This window comes from Thalassophryne amazonica, chromosome 23, assembly GCF_902500255.1.
Source record: "Thalassophryne amazonica chromosome 23, fThaAma1.1, whole genome shotgun sequence".
NCBI classification, from domain to species: Eukaryota; Metazoa; Chordata; class Actinopteri; order Batrachoidiformes; family Batrachoididae; genus Thalassophryne; species Thalassophryne amazonica.
The window spans coordinates 3,949,725-3,967,458 of NC_047125.1; the positions used below are offsets into that span (position 1 = coordinate 3,949,725).

Below are 17,734 nucleotides of genomic sequence, written 5' to 3' on the forward strand. Positions count from 1 at the left end.
CTGACAGGAATCATATAACTGATGCCATTTACGAACATCTTGACACTGGTGGCTACCTGGAAAATGAACAGAAAGGTTGTTCCAGAAGAAGATTAGGAGCTAAAGACCAGTTACTGACAGACAAAGCTATCCTGGAGGACTGCAAAAAAAGATGGAACCTCAGCATGACTTGGATTGATTACAAAAAGGCATTTGACAGTGTACCACACTCCTGGATCATGAGGTGCTTAGAACTCTACAACATCAATGAGGAAATAAGATCTTTCCTGAGAGCACAAATGAACAAGTGGAACACCACCATCACCCTCAATCACAAAGAGGGACAAATAACAATCCCAGACATACGAGTTCAGAGAGGAATATTTCAGGGAGACAGACTCTCACCACTTTTATTCTGTTTAATCATAGACCCACTCAGCAAGATCCTGAAGGAGCTCATAGAAACTGTCCATAAGTTCTTCAAAGACATTGGTATGCCAGAATGGTTGTGCATCTGTAAATGGATGCCTGTTGTGTATGGTGTTTGTCTGTCTATGTTAGATCCTGTGTGTATGTAGCTAACTATACTAAATGAACTCTAAACTAGACCTAAATATAAACTCATGCTTTGTCGCTAGCAAACTCCTCCTCTCAAAAACCCACAGTTTGAGCTGCGATTCAAATCTCATTTAAATACTTGGCGGTTCATATTGACACGCCCAGATTATTCTAATTTTCCGCGAAGCTCGACACTGGTGTGATGTAACGAGGCCTCGCTCGCAGTGGTCACGTGATGGGGCGTGCTCGAAACGCTGCTCACTGACACTTCTGGTTCAAAAAGCTTGATGCTGTGTCGAGCAGACTGACTTGAGCTTAACATCACTACTCTGAAGGACCAATAAGGGAATCGTTAAGGAAAAAGGCTAATGGTGTCGGCAGATCGAATCATTTCTTAACAATACCCAAAAAGAACCGGTTCTCGATACCCAACCCTATGCACTTGTTTCTATTGTAGCCCAATGGATACCTCCATTTTGGATTTGGCGCGCTGCACGCTGGGATTGCTTGGGGACATCCTGCATTGTCTGCCTATTCAAATGTGTTGTAGAAGTTATTTTCAGGTGTGAGCTAGTAATTAAGTGACAAAACCCTGCTGAATCTAATCATCGTACTCATTTGTCATGCTAGTGTGTGTCTGAGCCTGAGAGGATAATGAGTGGGGCTGATTCTTCTTCTTCTTCTTATTATTATTATTATTTTAATTGAAGCAGTGAGTCCAAAATATATTCATCAACCTCTGTCAAAGTTATTTAAAGATGTCGATCGTAACTCACCTGTCTGCTTATTAAAGACCAGGACCCATGTCTGACGTTTCACTGTGAGCAGTTATTATTAGTTCCTTGTTAATGTGCAGTTTTCCGTTGGGCAGCGCGCGACCCTCTGTGTTAGGGGTGGGAGGAGAAAATCGTTTCACATAAGTATTGCAATTTTTTTAACAAAAATATTGATATTTTTTTAAATTTGAATGCTTCATTTTTGACGACATTTATCAGCCAGGTTGGAAAAGTTACTGCTTTTCTCCAGCAGAGGGTGATATGCTTTTTCTTGACTCTCTACCTGGCAACGCAATGTCACGTCCATCTGCGGGGGGAAAATAATAAATTGAAAATGGAGAACGGCGGACAACTCGTGAAATGGTGCGAGGATAAAACCTCCACCATCACGTTTTAAATCTAAAGTGTGGGCACATTTTGGATTTTTTGCTTTGAAGGGAAAAGCAGAGCTTCCAGCCAAACATCCTGCAGCAGCAAGCCAGCAGACACTGAAAGCAGCATTTTCCAATCTACCCAGCAGTTATGAAAAAGCAAAACATGTTATAAAATTTCTTTTGGATGCCCTTCACACTTTTTTCAAGTTTTAAGTTAGACACCACATCTTTTATCCAGTGTGATATGGTGGGTGGGGCAACTTCCTTCCACTTTAAGAAGATGAGACAATGGGCCAAGAGAGTTGAAAAGGCAATAACTCTACAACCTCCACTTGGTAAACCCAGTCATTCAGGGGTGACCCAGAAAAGCAAAAGTAACAGGTGTGGGGTTACTTTTGTTGCAAGGACAGTAGAAAGTGCTTCACAAACATCCTTCCAATAAATTTGGATTTTAGGACAAGTCCAAAACATATGTATCAGAGTCACTTCCCCTGCTTTACAGCTATTACACGTTGGGTCAATTTGAGGATAAATTTTGGCGAGTTTGGATTTGTGTAGGTGTGTCCGGTGAACCACTTGAAATTGAATAACAGAATGTCTTGAACAGATCGAAGATGAATGAATGTTCCTCAAAACATCAACCCACACTGCCTCATTAAATGTAATTTGAAGATCTGACTCTCAAGATTGTTTAATTGCAAGAGAGGAGGGCGAATTTATATGAGAGATTAGATTCAGTATGACAGAAATGTCTGTTTCTGGTTGGGTCAAAAGGCATGAGCTAATCAATAACATTACAAGGAGGCTTAACTGGAAACCCAGGGGATGATGATTGAATAAACTCTTACCTGTAAATATCTAAAGACACGAGAAGCTGGCAGGCCATACTTTTCTGACAGTATCGCAAAAGAAACAAATGTGCCCTCAAAAAAAACCTTTTTAATATTTTAAACCCTTACATTGCCACATGCTAAACATAGCATCCTGCAATGATGGAGAGAAGAGGATATTGGACAAGATTGGACTGGAGAGGCTCATCTGCTGCAGGCCAAAATATTTTCTGAATTGTGAAAAGATTTTCAAAGAATTGTAAACTGGGATTAATACTTGTGGAATTAAAGGACAGGGGTATTGATGCACCAGTCAAGGAGGATGGAGACCCAGGACTTCAAAAGTGTTTTTCCATCTTTAGCCAGGTGGGGCCAGTTTCACTAAAGTTGTAATACATCCAGTAAGACAGACGGCACAAGTTGCACACCCAATAGTAGAAACGTAAATTGGGTAGTGCCAGCCCACCCTCCTGCTTAGACTTTTGCAAGCTCTCCCTTTTTAACCGCATTCCAAATGTAGGCTGAGATGGCTGAGTCCAATTTCTTAAAATGCATGGCTGTTTAAAAAAAAAAAAAAAAAAAATGGGGAGACACTAGAAAAAGTAAAGAAATTTAGGGAGAACGGACATTTTTATTGCATTGACTCTTTGCATTAATGAGAGAGGAAGAGTTGACCACTTAGTTAGGTCACGCTGAACCTCAGCCAATAGTTTACTAAAATTGTTTTTGTAGAGGTCTTTGTAAGTCTTTGTTACGGTGATGCCCAAATAAAATAAACCATGTGTAGTAATCTTAACAGGAACATTAATAGTGGTAAGCTCTAAACCAGGGGTTTTCAAAGTGTGGAAGATTGAGCCCCCCCCTCCCCCAATCAGACAACAAATAAATAACTGCGCCCCCCCCCCCCCATGATACACATACACACAATTTTAATATCTTCATGTTTTTTATTCTTTTACACATCTTGAACACATTTTAAAAGTATTTGTGCATTTTTAATGGACTGTCTATGCCTTTACACATTTTACAGTCTTTTCAACATTTTAAACATGTTTTTAAAGAACTTTCTATTGTCCTATTTTTATCTTTTGTCATATTTTAAACATAGTTTTGTTTTTAACATTTAAACATCTTTGACTTAACTAACACATTTTAACATAAATAACAAAGTATGGGTATTGATAAGATTTTATCAATATCGATACCATTATCGATCCGATTCCTTATCAGTTCCCTTATGGATACCTCGTGTGAATTTTCTGTTTGGAAAGAGGTGTCATTTGATTTAAACGGCGATTCGCTTTGAAAATATTAATTCTGACTGGACTCTGCCTCAGAAGAGAGTGGCGCAGTGTTTGGATGGGTACAAACGGAACGGAGGACGATTCTTGTTTTTTTTTTTTGTTTTTTTTCTCGCAACAAGACAAGAGTCCCAGTTAGTCACTTTAATCCGCACAAAAGTGAGCCACGATTTACATTTTTTAATGGCTTTGAGAGCGGTTAAGAAGTGGACTTGCCGCTTCTGAAAAGCTGCAAAGCAATGAACCAACGAAGCAGCGGGTTGGATCACTGTTTCGTTGTTTCAAGATTCAAAGTGGAGCCGTTGCAGAAGTGTTTTATTACAGACTTGCTGCAGGGTGTCTAATCAACGTAAAGAAATTATTTTCCCGATAAAACACCCTCAAAAACAACGGCCACTCTGAAGGACTGATAAGGGACTCGTTAAGCAAAAAGGCTGGTGGATTGAATAATTTCTAGTTTTTTGTTCCTTTGGCTGACTATTCTTGTGCAGCATCAAATTTGGCCACCAGGTGGCAACCTACAGCCAAAATGGCTTGCCACACTGCACTCAAACTTCCAGAGGCCCCATTACCCTGTTATGGGAGCAAATTCTGCAAGTTTCATGAAAATCGGAGGAAGTTGCCAATTTACCATAATTGGCCTCTTTGTGAAGTGGTCCAACAAAAATGGTGCAAAAAGGGTCTGTACCAAAACCAACTCAACTTCAACTTCAATCAACTTTTTTTTTTATATAGCGCCAAATCACAACAAACAGTTGCCCCAAGGCGCTCCATATTGTAAGGCAAAGCCATACAATAATTATGAAAAACCCCAACGGTCAAAACGACCCCCTATGAGCAAGCACTTGGCTACAGTGGGAACGAAAAACTCCCTTTTAACAGGAAGAAACCTCCAGCAGAACCAGGCTCAGGGAGGGGCAGTCTTCTGCTGAGACTGGTTGGGGCTGAGGGAAAGAACCAGGAAAAAGACATGCTGTGGAGGGGGGCAGAGATCGATCACTAATGATTAAATGCAGAGTGATGCATACAGAGCAAAAAGAGAAAGAAACAGTGCATCATGGGAACCCCCCCACAGTCTACGTCTAAAGCAGCATAACCAAGGGATGGTCCAGGGTCACCTGATCCAGCCCTAACTATAAGCCTTAGCGAAAAGGAAAGTTTTAAGCCTAATCTTAAAAGTAGACAGGGTATCTGTCTCCCTGATCTGAATTGGGAGCTGGTTCCACAGGAGAGGAGCCTGAAAGCTGAAGGCTCTGCCTCCCATTCTACTCTTACAAACCCTAGGAACTACAAGTAAGCCTGCAGTCTGAGAGCGAAGCGCTCTAATGGGGTAATATGGTACTACGAGGTCCCTAAGATAAGATGGGACCTGATTATTCAAAACCTTATAAGTAAGAAGAAGAATTTTAAATTCTATTCTAGAATTAACAGGAAGCCAATGAAGAGAGGCCAACACGGGTGAGATATGCTCTCTCCTGCTAGTCCCCGTCAGTACTCTAGCTGCAGCATTTTGAATTAACTGAAGGCTTTTTAGGGAACTTTTAGGACAACCTGATAATAATGAATTACAATAGTCCAGCCTAGAGGAAATAAATGCATGAATTAGTTTTTCAGCATCACTCTGAGACAAGACCTTTCTGATTTTAGAGGTATTGCGTAAATGCAAAAAGGCAGTCCTACATATTTGTTTAATATGCGCTTTGAATGACATATCCTGATCAAAAATGACTCCAAGATTTCTCACAGTATTACTAGAGGTCAGGGAAATGCCATCCAGAGTAAAGATCGGGTTAGACACCATGCTTCTAAGATCTGTGGGGCCAAGTACAATAACTTCAGTTTTATCTGAGTTTAAAAGCAGAAAATTAGAGGTCATCCATGTCTTTATGTCTGTAAGACAATCCTGCAGTTTAGCTAATTGGTGTGTATCCTCTGGCTTCATGGATAGATAAAGCTGGGTATCATCTGCGTAACAATGAAAATTTAAGCAATACCATCTAATAATACTGCCTAAGGGAAGCATGTATAAAGTGAATAAAATTGGTCCTAGCACAGAACCTTGTGGAACTCCATAATTAACTTTAGTCTGTGAAGAAGATTCCCCATTTACATGAACAAACTGTAATCTATTAGACAAATATGATTCAAACCACCGCAGCGCAGTGCCTTTAATACCTATGACATGCTCTAATCTCTGTAATAAAATTTTATGGTCAACAGTATCAAAAGCAGCACTGAGGTCCAACAGAACAAGCACAGAGATAAGTCCACTGTCCGAAGCCATAAGAAGATCATTTGTAACCTTCACTAATGCTGTTTCTGTACTATGATGAATTCTAAAACCTGACTGAAACTCTTCAAATAGACCATTCCTCTGCAGGTGATCAGTTAGCTGTTTTACAACTACCCTCTCAAGAATCTTTGAGAGAAAAGGAAGGTTGGAGATTGGCCTATAATTAGCTAAGATAGCTGGGTCAAGTGATGGCTTTTTAAGTAATGGTTTAATTACTGCCACCTTAAAAGCCTGTGGTACATAGCCAACTAACAAAGATAGATTGATCATATTTAAGATTGAAGCATTAAATAATGGTAGGACTTCCTTGAGCAGCCTGGCAGGAATGTACAAGTACCGTTACTGCTAAAGGAGGCTGAGGAATAACTAAACATTTCACACCCAGAGCAGAAAAGTGCGGGAGAGACAGGAGAAGCCGCCATGCTAAATCGGCTAAGAGCTAGTAGCTACGCAACCTAGCGGATTCCTAAAAACACACAAAGTGAATAATGTGTAAATAATTTAGAGGTGATTCAGCAGAAGGAGTGCCTTAGTTAAGGCACCAAACAGGCCATGAAGCAGCACAGGTAACGCACGGCAACAGCGAACGCACGACAACAGTGCTAAAATAAAATAAAAATCCACTAGACACGCTGTGGAGCAGCACAGGTAACGCACGACAACAGTGCTAAAAAAAATAAAAACGAAAGCGTTAGCAAGCTAGTTAGCTTGCCAATGCTGATGAAAGTTAGCTGATAAAAGTGCTCCGTCGCGATGTTTCGACCGTTAGAGGTCTTCTTTAGGCGTTGGAGCACGGTGAAAAAGTAAAAAAAAAATAAAAAAGTAAAAAAGTCTTGAAAAAGACTGTTAGTTCAAAGTCCAAAGCAGCAGGTAGCAGTCTCTGTGTAAACAGTTCCAACAGAGAGCCAAAATTCTGATGCCAGCCACTAAACTCTCTTTACAACTGAAACGAGAGATGCTGAGTGACAATATGAGCCATATTTCATCACTTTTGACTTAGGGCGTATGGAGAAATCACTGTTTGAAAAAAAAATGGTAATTTTGCATTTTTGTGCCAAAAAGCGCGCCCCATACTTGTGTGCCCAAAGTCGGCCACAAAAATTTTTTTATCAAAATCAAAGTAAGAGGTCCTAATCTATCATCACATGCATAAAAGACTTTGAGTGACTCAGGGCGCAGGTCACACCACCACTGTTAAAATGTGCACAATTACAAAAAATAGTAATTTGCACCGCCACCTATGGGCTGCGCCTTGAGTCAGCCACCAAAATTTTCAGGTTTTTGAAGAGTCCATACCCGATTAAAAACAAATGAAAATCAGTTTGGCTCACTCAGGGCGCACGCAAATGGGTGATTCTTTAACTACGGGCACTATTTGCCTTGTAAACGTAATTTCCACCACACCATTGCCTTACAATATAAAGCGCCTTGGGGCAACTGTTTGTTGTGATTTGGCGCTATATACATGTGCTCTGATGTCACTGTTTATCTCCATAGAAACTACTCAAACAATCTTTCATACACATTGTTTAGGGACATTACAGTGTTGTGGTGGAAATTACGGCAGTAGTGTGGGACAACTACATTTTGTTTAAAAAAAAAATCACAACAGTTGTATGACATTGAATACCCCAATTATGTTTTGATTATTTTACTGATATTTTATTCAGAGATATTTTAAAACATTAGAAAAAACGTTTCTTTACCATTCATTTTTATCATTGAAGATCAAAAGTCTGAGTGTGGGACAAGCACAAAACGGCAATATTTGCATATAATGATGCTGAAAAAAGGTGAAAAAGTCATCATAGACTACTAGAACAAATTTCTTAACACACTTTCATTGTAAAGATAACTATAAAAGTGTGAAATTTCCCCTTTTTTCTGTTTTTCATACAATATAATCAAAGGACATAATAAGTGCCTGTAGTCTAAGAATCACCCATATAACCTCTTTGGTTGGAACATAACTAGCAAGGCTACTTTGTGTTTTAAAAATAGTCTTGGAGTCATATTTCAAATGCCAACAGGCAGCCTGTTCCTTAAGATCTGACCACGGCAAAAAAAAGGCTCTTAAGCCTGCTGACGTCTTTTTAATCCTTGAGACACAGAGCAAGTCTACATCCAAGGACCACAGGGCACGAGGAGGAAACATAAGGCTGAACAAGTTCAGCAAGATAGTTGAGTTCTTGACCGGTTAGAGTCTAAAATGTCTAACAAAATCTTGAAATCTAGTCCTTGAGTTGGTGAAGGGAAGCCAGAATGTCTGTGATCAAACCTCCTGCTTTTCAATAAAACTCGAGCAACAGTAATTCTGTACCATCTGTAGACATCCTACACTATATTGTAGCAATCCAGAAAATTAAACACTGCAATAGTCAGTTGTGGAAGACGAGGACGTGAATTACAATTTGTGAAATTTAAAACAAATGCTGATACTGTCATCAGGTCAAACTCACCACTGATACTTTATTTTAGTGTTGTTCTCACATTTATCGATAAATTAATTGTATTGTTTCTTTACAGACATGCAGCCATTGTTGGTGATTAAAGAAGAAACTCTCCCTGGACACCAGGATTGGAATCTGAGTGTTGACCAGGAGGACATTAAAAAAGAAGACAAGCTGTGGATAAGTCAACAGGGAGAGCAGCTTCAGCAGCTGGAGGAGGCAGATCTCACCAAGTTTGTTTTCACTGCCATCGCTGTGAAGAGTGAAAATGATGATGAAAAACCAGAGACATCACAGCTACATCAAAGCCGAAGTGATGAGACCACAGAGGTTGAGACTGTAGCCAGCAGCTCATCTGTACACAGAACACTGACAGCAGGAGCTGATGGAGAGGACGATGGAGGACCACAACCAGCCAGCAACTCAGGTCAAAACAGTCATTTACAACCAGATACCAGTGGCAGGAGTTCAGACAGTTCTGGAACTGAGACTGATGACAGTGATGACTGGAAACAGACCAGAGAACTTCAGTCAAGTTTTAACTGTCAGAAAAATACCAGTATTGTTCATTCAGACAACACTGATGAAAAACTATTTAAAGGCTCTAAATATGGAAAAGCATCTGGTCACATGAACAACTCAGAGCAACAAAAGGGGAGGAAAGCTAGAAGAAAACCATTTATCTGTTCTGATGGTTGTAAAGGACAGAAACAGAAGGGCAACCTTTACAGACACATGATAATTTATACAGGACAAAAAGCATTTGTCTGTTCTGAGTGTGGTCAAAGGTTTGGACGAAAGGGCCACCTGAAAACACACATGATAGTTCATAAGAACAGCCCCAATGCGCTGTTAGCTTACGGTGGGACCAGTTATTTTTGGCTCCAACAACGCTGCTTTTAAAGTAGAATTCCTTCGTGAAGCGGTATTTCTACAAATATGCCTGGAGTCCAGCAGCTGAGGTACATGTTGAAACTACAGCGAACACCTGCTGATGAAGGAATGAACACAGACCAGAAAGAAGAAATGTGTCATTTAAAAGAAGAGAACAAAAGAGACATGCAGCCGTTGTTGGTGATTAAAGAAGAAACTCTCCCTGAACACCAGGAATGGAATCTGAGTGTTGACCAGGATGACATTAAAGAAGAGAAGCTGTGGATACGTCAGCAGGGAGAGCAGCTTCAGCAGCTGGAGGAGGCAGATCTCACCAAGTTTGGTTTCACTGCCATCCCTGTGAAGAGTGAAAATGATGATGAAAAACCAGAATCATCACAGCTTCATCAAAGGCGAAGTGATGAGAGCACAGAGGCTGAGCCTGTAGCCAGCAGCTCATCTGTACACAGAACACTGACAGCAGAAGCTGATGGAGAGGACGATGGAGGACCACAACCAGCCAGCAACTCAGGTCCAAACAGTCATTTACAACCAGATACCAGTGGCAGGAGTTCAGACAGTTCTGGAACTAAACAGAAGAACACTCAGCTGGATAATCCACCAGATCAGCATAGTTCTGATCCTGGACTCCAGCAACAACAGCATCAATGGGCCAAAAGAAACAAGCGAAACTACACCACAGTTAATTGGACCATTGAAGAGAAAAAATAGATCTTTCACTGCTTCACTTACTCAAGGCATGAGAAGTGGGGCAGAAAGAAAAAAGCAGTATTTGAGGAACGCATAAAAGAAGCGGATTTACCTACACAAAAGAAAGAAGCCACAACTACCGCAAAACTGGAATCGATTGCCTCACAGATCGCAAAATATCTGACGACTGAGGAAATAAAAAAAATAAAGGAAGAAGCCCAAAAGGAAGCGATAAGACTATCAGTTGCTGGATAAAGGGAAGCAACTACAGTTTAAAAGGAGTCAGTGGAAGAGGGAGGAAGAATGGATACTGTTGTGGGCAAAAGAATATGCCAAAATAAAATACCCCAAAAATCAGACAAAGACATCCAAAGAATGGCAAAAAATATTCCACCACCACTGCCCAAGTAAGAAAGACATCACTTGTAAGAATCTCACAACCCAAAAATCAAACTTTATCAAACAAAAACATTTCTCAGACAATGAAATAAAAACAATGCAACAGGAGGTTGAGAAAATGATAAGAGAAGGCATCTGCCCTCTGACGCAACCCATTACACCACCAAAAAATGATTGCCCTCAAAAAAAGTTTATCCCCGAAAAAACAAACCATCCACTGCCTCCCGAAAAACCGAACCATTTATTGCCTCCCGAAAAAATGAACAAGTCATTGCCCCCCCAAAAAACGAGCAACTCACTACCCCCCGAAAAAACGAACCATTCACTGCCTCCCGAAAAACCAAACCATTTACTGCCTCCCAAAAAACTGAACAACTCAATGCCTCCCGAAAAACCGAACAACTCAATGCCTCCCGAAAAAACGAACAATTCACTGCCTCCCGAAAAACCGAACCACTCACTGCCTCACGAAAAACCAAACCATTTACTGCCTCCCGAAAAAATGAACAACTCACTGCCCCCTGAAAAAACGAGCAACTCATTGCCCACCGAAAAAACGAACAACTCACCAGCTCATCTACAAAATAATTCACAGGTGCACACAGACCCAGAACAGCAGGAACTAGAAGAGGAATTGGCAAATAAGATTGAAGAAACAAGAAAAATGGACATGAAAGAGCGCCCAAAGCTGACTAAACTAAAAGAGAATAAAAAATTCAAAAATATCCTTCAAAAAGTTAACATAGGACTGACCAAACTGGTCCCAAGAGGAGCCACATTGACAGAGTTAAACTCTGTAAATTATGGAGCGGCATGGTACATACAAAGTAAATTAGCCCCACAAGATTTGGAGAGAAACAGTACCACAAATAAGAAAAAGAATATCATGCCACGATGGAAAAAGAAATTACAACAAAAAATCAGCTGCCTAAGAGCAGAGATCTCCCAAATGGCCACATTTTTGGGAAACAAGAACCACAAAAAGAATCTTCTAAAAAAAAATAAATTGCATTAAAAGAAAATACAATGTTGAAGACAAACTTCTAGGTGGAAGGCTGGCTGAACATCAAGCCTTAGTAAAAGCTTTCGCAGCACAAATTAGGAATAAAGACAAGAAAATACAAGCAAAACAGATAAACAAACTATTTGCAACAAACCCCAGACTAGTGTACAGAAAGCTGGCAAATGACACAATAGAAGTACAACAACCACCTGAGAGAAAGGAAATTGAAAAATTTTGGAGACCACTCTTTGAAGACCCAAAACAACACCAAGAGGCTGAGTGGATTGAAAAAATACAACAGAAAAACAAAGACAAACAACAAATGCCAGCAATTGTAATCAATGAAGAAGAGATCAGAAAGAAAATGAGTGAATACCGTAACTTCAAGGCACCTGGCATCGACAAAATCCCAAATTTTTGGCTGAAAAGACTGACAGCATTACACCAACATTATGCTGTGGCTTTCACAAAAATATTGAACGGAGAAGAGGACACACCAGACTGGCTAACGACAGGGAACACAAGCCTAATTCCAAAGACCAAGGAAATACAGCTTCCCAACAAGTACAGACCCATCTGCTGCCTAACAACAACATACAAATGGCTGACAGGAATCATAGCTGATGCCATTTATGAACATCTTGACAATGGTGGCTACCTGGAAAATGAACAGAAAGGATGTTCCAAAAGATGATTAGGAGCTAAAGACCAGTTACTGACAGACAAAGCTATCCTGGAGGACTGCAAAACAAGGCAGAGGAACCTCAGCATGGCTTGGATTGATTACAAAAAGGCATTTGACAGTGTACCACACTCCTGGATCTTGAGGTGCTTAGAACTATACAACATCAATGAGAAAATAAGAACCTTCCTGAAAGCACAAATGAACAAGTGGAACACCACCATCACCCTCAATCACACAGAGGGACAAATAACAATCCCAGACGTACGAGTTCAGAGAGGGATACTTCAAGGAGACAGCCTTTCACCTCTCTTATTCTGCTTAATCATGGACCCGCTCAGCAAGATCCTGAAGGAGCAAGACATTGGATATGACTTAAGTAAAGACAAAGGAAAGGAAAACCAAAAACTTGTGAACCATCTGTTGTTCATGGATGATTTGAAAATCTATGCCAACACAAAAAACGGACTCACTCAACTCGTGGAAACTGCCCATAAGTTCTCAAAAGACATTGGCATGGAATTTGGACTGGATAAATGCTCAAAATGCACAATGACAAAAGGAAAAAAAGACAAAAACCGAAAACATACAATTGGATGAAGGGAGCTACATTGCAGACCTGGCTGCAGACTCCACATACAAATACTTGGGAATTGAACAAAGTAATTCAATTGAACACAAGAAAATGAGAACAAAAACAACAAAAGAATACCTAAACCGCTTAAAAAAGATCTGCAAAACACAACTGACACCAAAAAATAAAATCACAGCCATAAACCAGTTTGCAATACCAGTGGTGACCTATGGATTTGGCATAGTGAACTGGCCACAATGCGAACTTAACAAATTGGACACAAAAACCAGAAAAATGCTCACCCTCCACAAAATCACATACAGAAATCAGTGCATGGACAGAATATACCTACCTCGCAGAGAAGGCGGTATGGGTCTTACTGAAATCAACCAGGCCTACAGAGCATCGATAATAAGTATTGGCCAGTACTTAAAGAGCTCTGAAGAAGAAATCATAAAAACGGTCACACAATCAATCAATCAATCAACTTTTTTCTTATATAGCGCCAAATCACAACAAACAGTTGCCCCAAGGCGCTCCATATTGCAAGGCAAGGCCATACAATAACCATGAAAAACCCCAACGGTCAAAACGACCCCCTATGAGCAAGCACTTGGCCACAGTGGGAAGGAAAAACTCCCTTTTAACAGGAAGAAACCTCCAGCAGAACCAGGCTCAGGGAGGGGCAGTCTTCTGCTGAGACTGGTTGGGGCTGAGGGAAAGAACCAGGAAAAAGACATGCCGAGAAGGGGGGCAGAGATCGATCACTAATGATTAAATGCAGAGTGATGCATACGGAGCAAAAAAAGAAAGAAACAGTGCATCATGGGAACCCCCCCACAGTCTACGTCTAAAGCAACATAACCAAGGGATGGTCCAGGGTCACCCGATCCAGCCCTAACTATAAGCCTTAGCGAAAAGGAAAGTTTTAAGCCTAATCTTAAAAGTAGAGAGGGTATCTGTCTCCCTGATCTGAATTGGGAGCTGGTTCCACAGGAGAGGAGCCTGAAAGCTGAAGGCTCTGCCTCCCATTCTACTCTTACAAACCCTAGGAACTACAAGTAAGCCCGCAGTCTGAGAGCGAAGCGCTCTAATGGGGTAATATGGTACTACGAGGTCCCTAAGATAAGATGCGACCTGATTATTCAAAACCTTATAAGTAAGAAGAAGAATTTTAAATTCTATTCTAGAATTAACAGGAAGCCAATGAAGAGAGGCCAACACGGGTGAGATATGCTCTCTCCTGCTAGTCCCCGTCAGTACTCTAGCTGCAGCATTCTGAACCAACTGAAGGCTTTTTAGGGAACTTTTAGGACAACCTGATAATAATGAATTACAATAGTCCAGCCTAGAGGAAATAAATGCATGAATTAGTTTTTCAGCATCACTCTGAGACAAGACCTTTCTGATTTTAGAGATATTGCGTAAATGCAAAAAGGCAGTCCTACATATTTGTTTAATATGCGCTTTGAATGACATATCCTGATCAAAAATAACTCCAAGATTTCTCACAGTATTACTAGAGATCAGGGAAATGCCATCCAGAGTAACGATCTGGTTAGACACCATGCTTCTAAGATTTGTGGGGCCAAGTACAATAACTTCAGTTTTATCTGAGTTTAAAAGCAGGAAATTAGAGGTCATCCATGTCTTTATGTCTGTAAGACAATCCTGCAGTTTAGCTAATTGGTGTGTATCCTCTGGCTTCATGGATAGATAAAGCTGGGTATCATCTGCGTAACAATGAAAATTTAAGCAATACCGTCTAATAATACTGCCTAAGGGAAGCATGTATAAAGTGAATAAAATTGGTCCTAGCACAGAACCTTGTGGAACTCCATAATTAACTTTAGTCTGTGAAGAAGATTCCCCATTTACATGAACAAACTGTAATCTATTAGACAAATATGATTCAAACCACCGCAGCGCAGTGCCTTTAATACCTATGACATGCTCTAATCTCTGTAATAAAATTTTATGGTCAACAGTATCAAAAGCAGCACTGAGGTCCAACAGAACAAGCACAGAGATAAGTCCACTGTCCGAAGCCATAAGAAGATCATTTGTAACCTTCACTAATGCTGTTTCTGTACTATGATGAATTCTAAAACCTGACTGAAACTCTTCAAATAGACCATTCCTCTGCAGGTGATCAGTTAGCTGTTTTACAACTACCCTCTCAAGAATCTTTGAGAGAAAAGGAAGGTTGGAGATTGGCCTATAATTAGCTAAGATAGCTGGGTCAAGTGATGGCTTTTTAAGTAATGGTTTAATTACTGCCACCTTAAAGGCCTGTGGTACATAACCAACTAACAAAGATAGATTGATCATATTTAAGATTGAAGCATTAAATAATGGTAGGACTTCCTTGAGCAGCCTGGCAGGAATGGGGTCTAATAAGCATGTTGATGGTTTGGATGAAGTAACTAATGAAAATAACTCAGACAGAACAATCGGAGAGAAAGAGTCTAACCAAATACCGGCATCACTGAAAGCAGCCAAAGATAACGATACATCTTTGGGATGGTTATGAGTAATTTTTTCTCTAATAGTCAAAATTTTGTTAGCAAAGAAAGTCATGAAGTCATCACTAGTTAAAGTTAATGGAATACTCAGCTCAATAGAGCTCTGACTCTTTGTCAGCCTGGCTACAGTGCTGAAAAGAAACCTGGGGTTGTTCTTATTTTCTTCAATTAGTGATGAGTAGAAAGATGTCCTAGCTTCACGGAGGGCTTTCTTATAGAGCAACAAACTCTTTTTCCAGGCTAAGTGAAGATCTTCTAAATTAGTGAGACGCCATTTCCTCTCCAACTTACGGGTTATCTGCTTTAAGCTACGAGTTTGTGAGTTATACCACGGAGTCAGACACTTCTGATTTAAAGCTCTCTTTTTCAGAGGAGCTACAGCATCCAAAGTTGTCTTCAATGAGGATGTAAAACTATTGACGAGATACTCTAGCTCCCTTACAGAGTTTAGGTAGCTACTCTGCTCTGTGTTGGTATATGACATTAGAGAACATAAAGAAGGAATCATATCCTTAAACCTAGTTACAGCGCTTTCTGAAAGACTTCTAGTGTAATGAAACTTATTCCCCACTGCAGGGTAGTCTATCAGGGTAAATGTAAATGTTATTAAAAAAATGATCAGACAGAAGGGAGTTTTCAGGGAATACTGTTAAGTCTTCTATTTCCATACCATAAGTCAGAACAAGATCTAAAATATGATTAAAGTGGTGGGTGGACTCATTTACTTTTTGAGCAAAGCCAATAGAGTCTAATAATAGATTAAATGCAGTGTTGAGGCTGTCATTCTCAGCATCTGTGTGGATGTTAAAATCGCCCACTATAATTATCTTATCTGAGCTAAGCACTAAGTCAGACAAAAGGTCTGAAAATTCACAGAGAAACTCACAGTAACGACCAGGTGGACGATAGATAATAACAAATAAAACTGATTTTTGGGACTTCCAATTTGGATGGACAAGACTAAGAGACAAGCTTTCAAATGAATTAAAGCTCTGTCTAGGTTTTTGATTAATTAATAAGCTGGAATGGAAGATTGCTGCTAATCCTCCGCCCCGGCCCGTGCTACGAGCATTCTGACAGTTAGTGTGACTCAGGGGTGTTGACTCATTTAAACTAACATATTCATCCTGCTGTAACCAAGTTTCTGTTAGGCAGAATAAATCAATACGTTGATCAATTATTATATCATTTACCAACAGAGACTTAGAAGACAGAGACCTAATGTTTAATAGACCACATTTAACTGTTTTAGTCTGTGGTGCAATTGAAGGTGCTATATTATTTTTTCTTTTTGAATTTTTATGCTTAAATAGATTTTTGCTAGTTATTGGTGGTCTGGGAGCAGGCACCGTCTCTACGGGGATGGGGTAATAAGGGGATGGCAGGGGGAGAGAAGCTGCAGAGAGGTGTATAAGACCACAGCTCTGCCTCCTGGTCCCAACGCTAGACAGTCACAGTTTGGAGGATCCAGAAAAATTGGCCAGATTTCTAGAAATGAGAGCTGCTCCCACTAAAGTGGGATGGATGCCGTCTCTCCTAACAAGACCAGGTTTTCCCCAGAAGCTTTGCCAATTATCAATGAAGCCCACCTCATTTTTTGGACACCACTCAGACAGCCAGCAATTCAAGGAGAACATGCGGCTAAACATGTCACTCCCGGTCTGATTGGGGAGGGGCCCAGAGAAAACAACAGAGTCCAACATTGTTTTTGCAAAGTTACAGACCGATTTAATGTTAATTTTAGTGACCTCCGATTGGCGTAACCGAGTGTCATTACTGCCGACGTGAATTACAATCTTACCAAATTTACGCTTAGCCTTAGCCAGCAATTTCAAATGTCCTTCGATGTCGCCTGCTCTGGCCCCCGGAAGACAATTGACAATGGTTGCTGGTGTCGCTAACTTCACATTTCTCAAAACAGAGTCGCCAATAACCAGAGTTTGATCCTCGGCGGGTGTGTCGTCGAGTGGGGAAAAACGGTTAGAGATGTGAACGGGTTGACGGTGTACACGGGGCTTCTGTTTAGGGCTACGCTTCCTCCTCACAGTCACCCAGTCAGCCTGCTTTCCCGACTGCACGGGATCTGCCAGGGGGGAACTAACGGCGGCTAAGCTACCTTGGTCCGCACCGACTACAGGGGCCTGGCTAGCTGTAGCATTTTCCACGGTGCGGAGCCGAGCCTCCACTTCGCCCAGCCTGGCCTCCAAAGCTACGAATAAGCTGCACTTATTACAAGTACCGTTACTGCTAAAGGAGGCCGAGGAATAACTAAACATTTCACACCCAGAGCAGAAAAGTGCGGGAGAGACAGGAGAAGCCGCCATGCTAAATCGGCTAAGAGCTAGTAGCTACGCTAAGCTAGCGGATTCCCAAAAACACACAAAGTGAATAATGTGCAAATAATCC

The 17,734-nt window shown here is 40.7% G+C and overlaps 1 protein-coding gene and 2 long non-coding RNA genes across 3 annotated transcripts in view; 2 read left to right on the top strand and 1 right to left on the bottom strand.

Moving 5' to 3' along the window:
* The window catches only part of LOC117504818, a 3,434,143-nt gene that overhangs the window by 1,474,344 nt on the left and 1,942,065 nt on the right, over positions 1–17,734 (top strand). The gene's annotated exons all lie outside the window — the stretch shown is intronic.
* The window catches only part of LOC117504896, a 23,983-nt gene continuing 6,249 nt past the window's right edge, over positions 1–17,734 (top strand). The window contains exons 1-4 of the long non-coding RNA XR_004558955.1: positions 1–109; positions 9,774–9,777; positions 10,408–10,415; positions 14,526–14,529. This is a non-coding gene — a long non-coding RNA (uncharacterized LOC117504896). The remainder of the gene's footprint in view (positions 110–9,773; positions 9,778–10,407; positions 10,416–14,525; positions 14,530–17,734) is intronic.
* LOC117504920 overlaps positions 9,071–17,734 on the bottom strand; it is a 23,109-nt gene continuing 14,445 nt past the window's right edge. The window contains exon 3 of the long non-coding RNA XR_004558979.1: positions 9,071–9,284. This is a non-coding gene — a long non-coding RNA (uncharacterized LOC117504920). The remainder of the gene's footprint in view (positions 9,285–17,734) is intronic.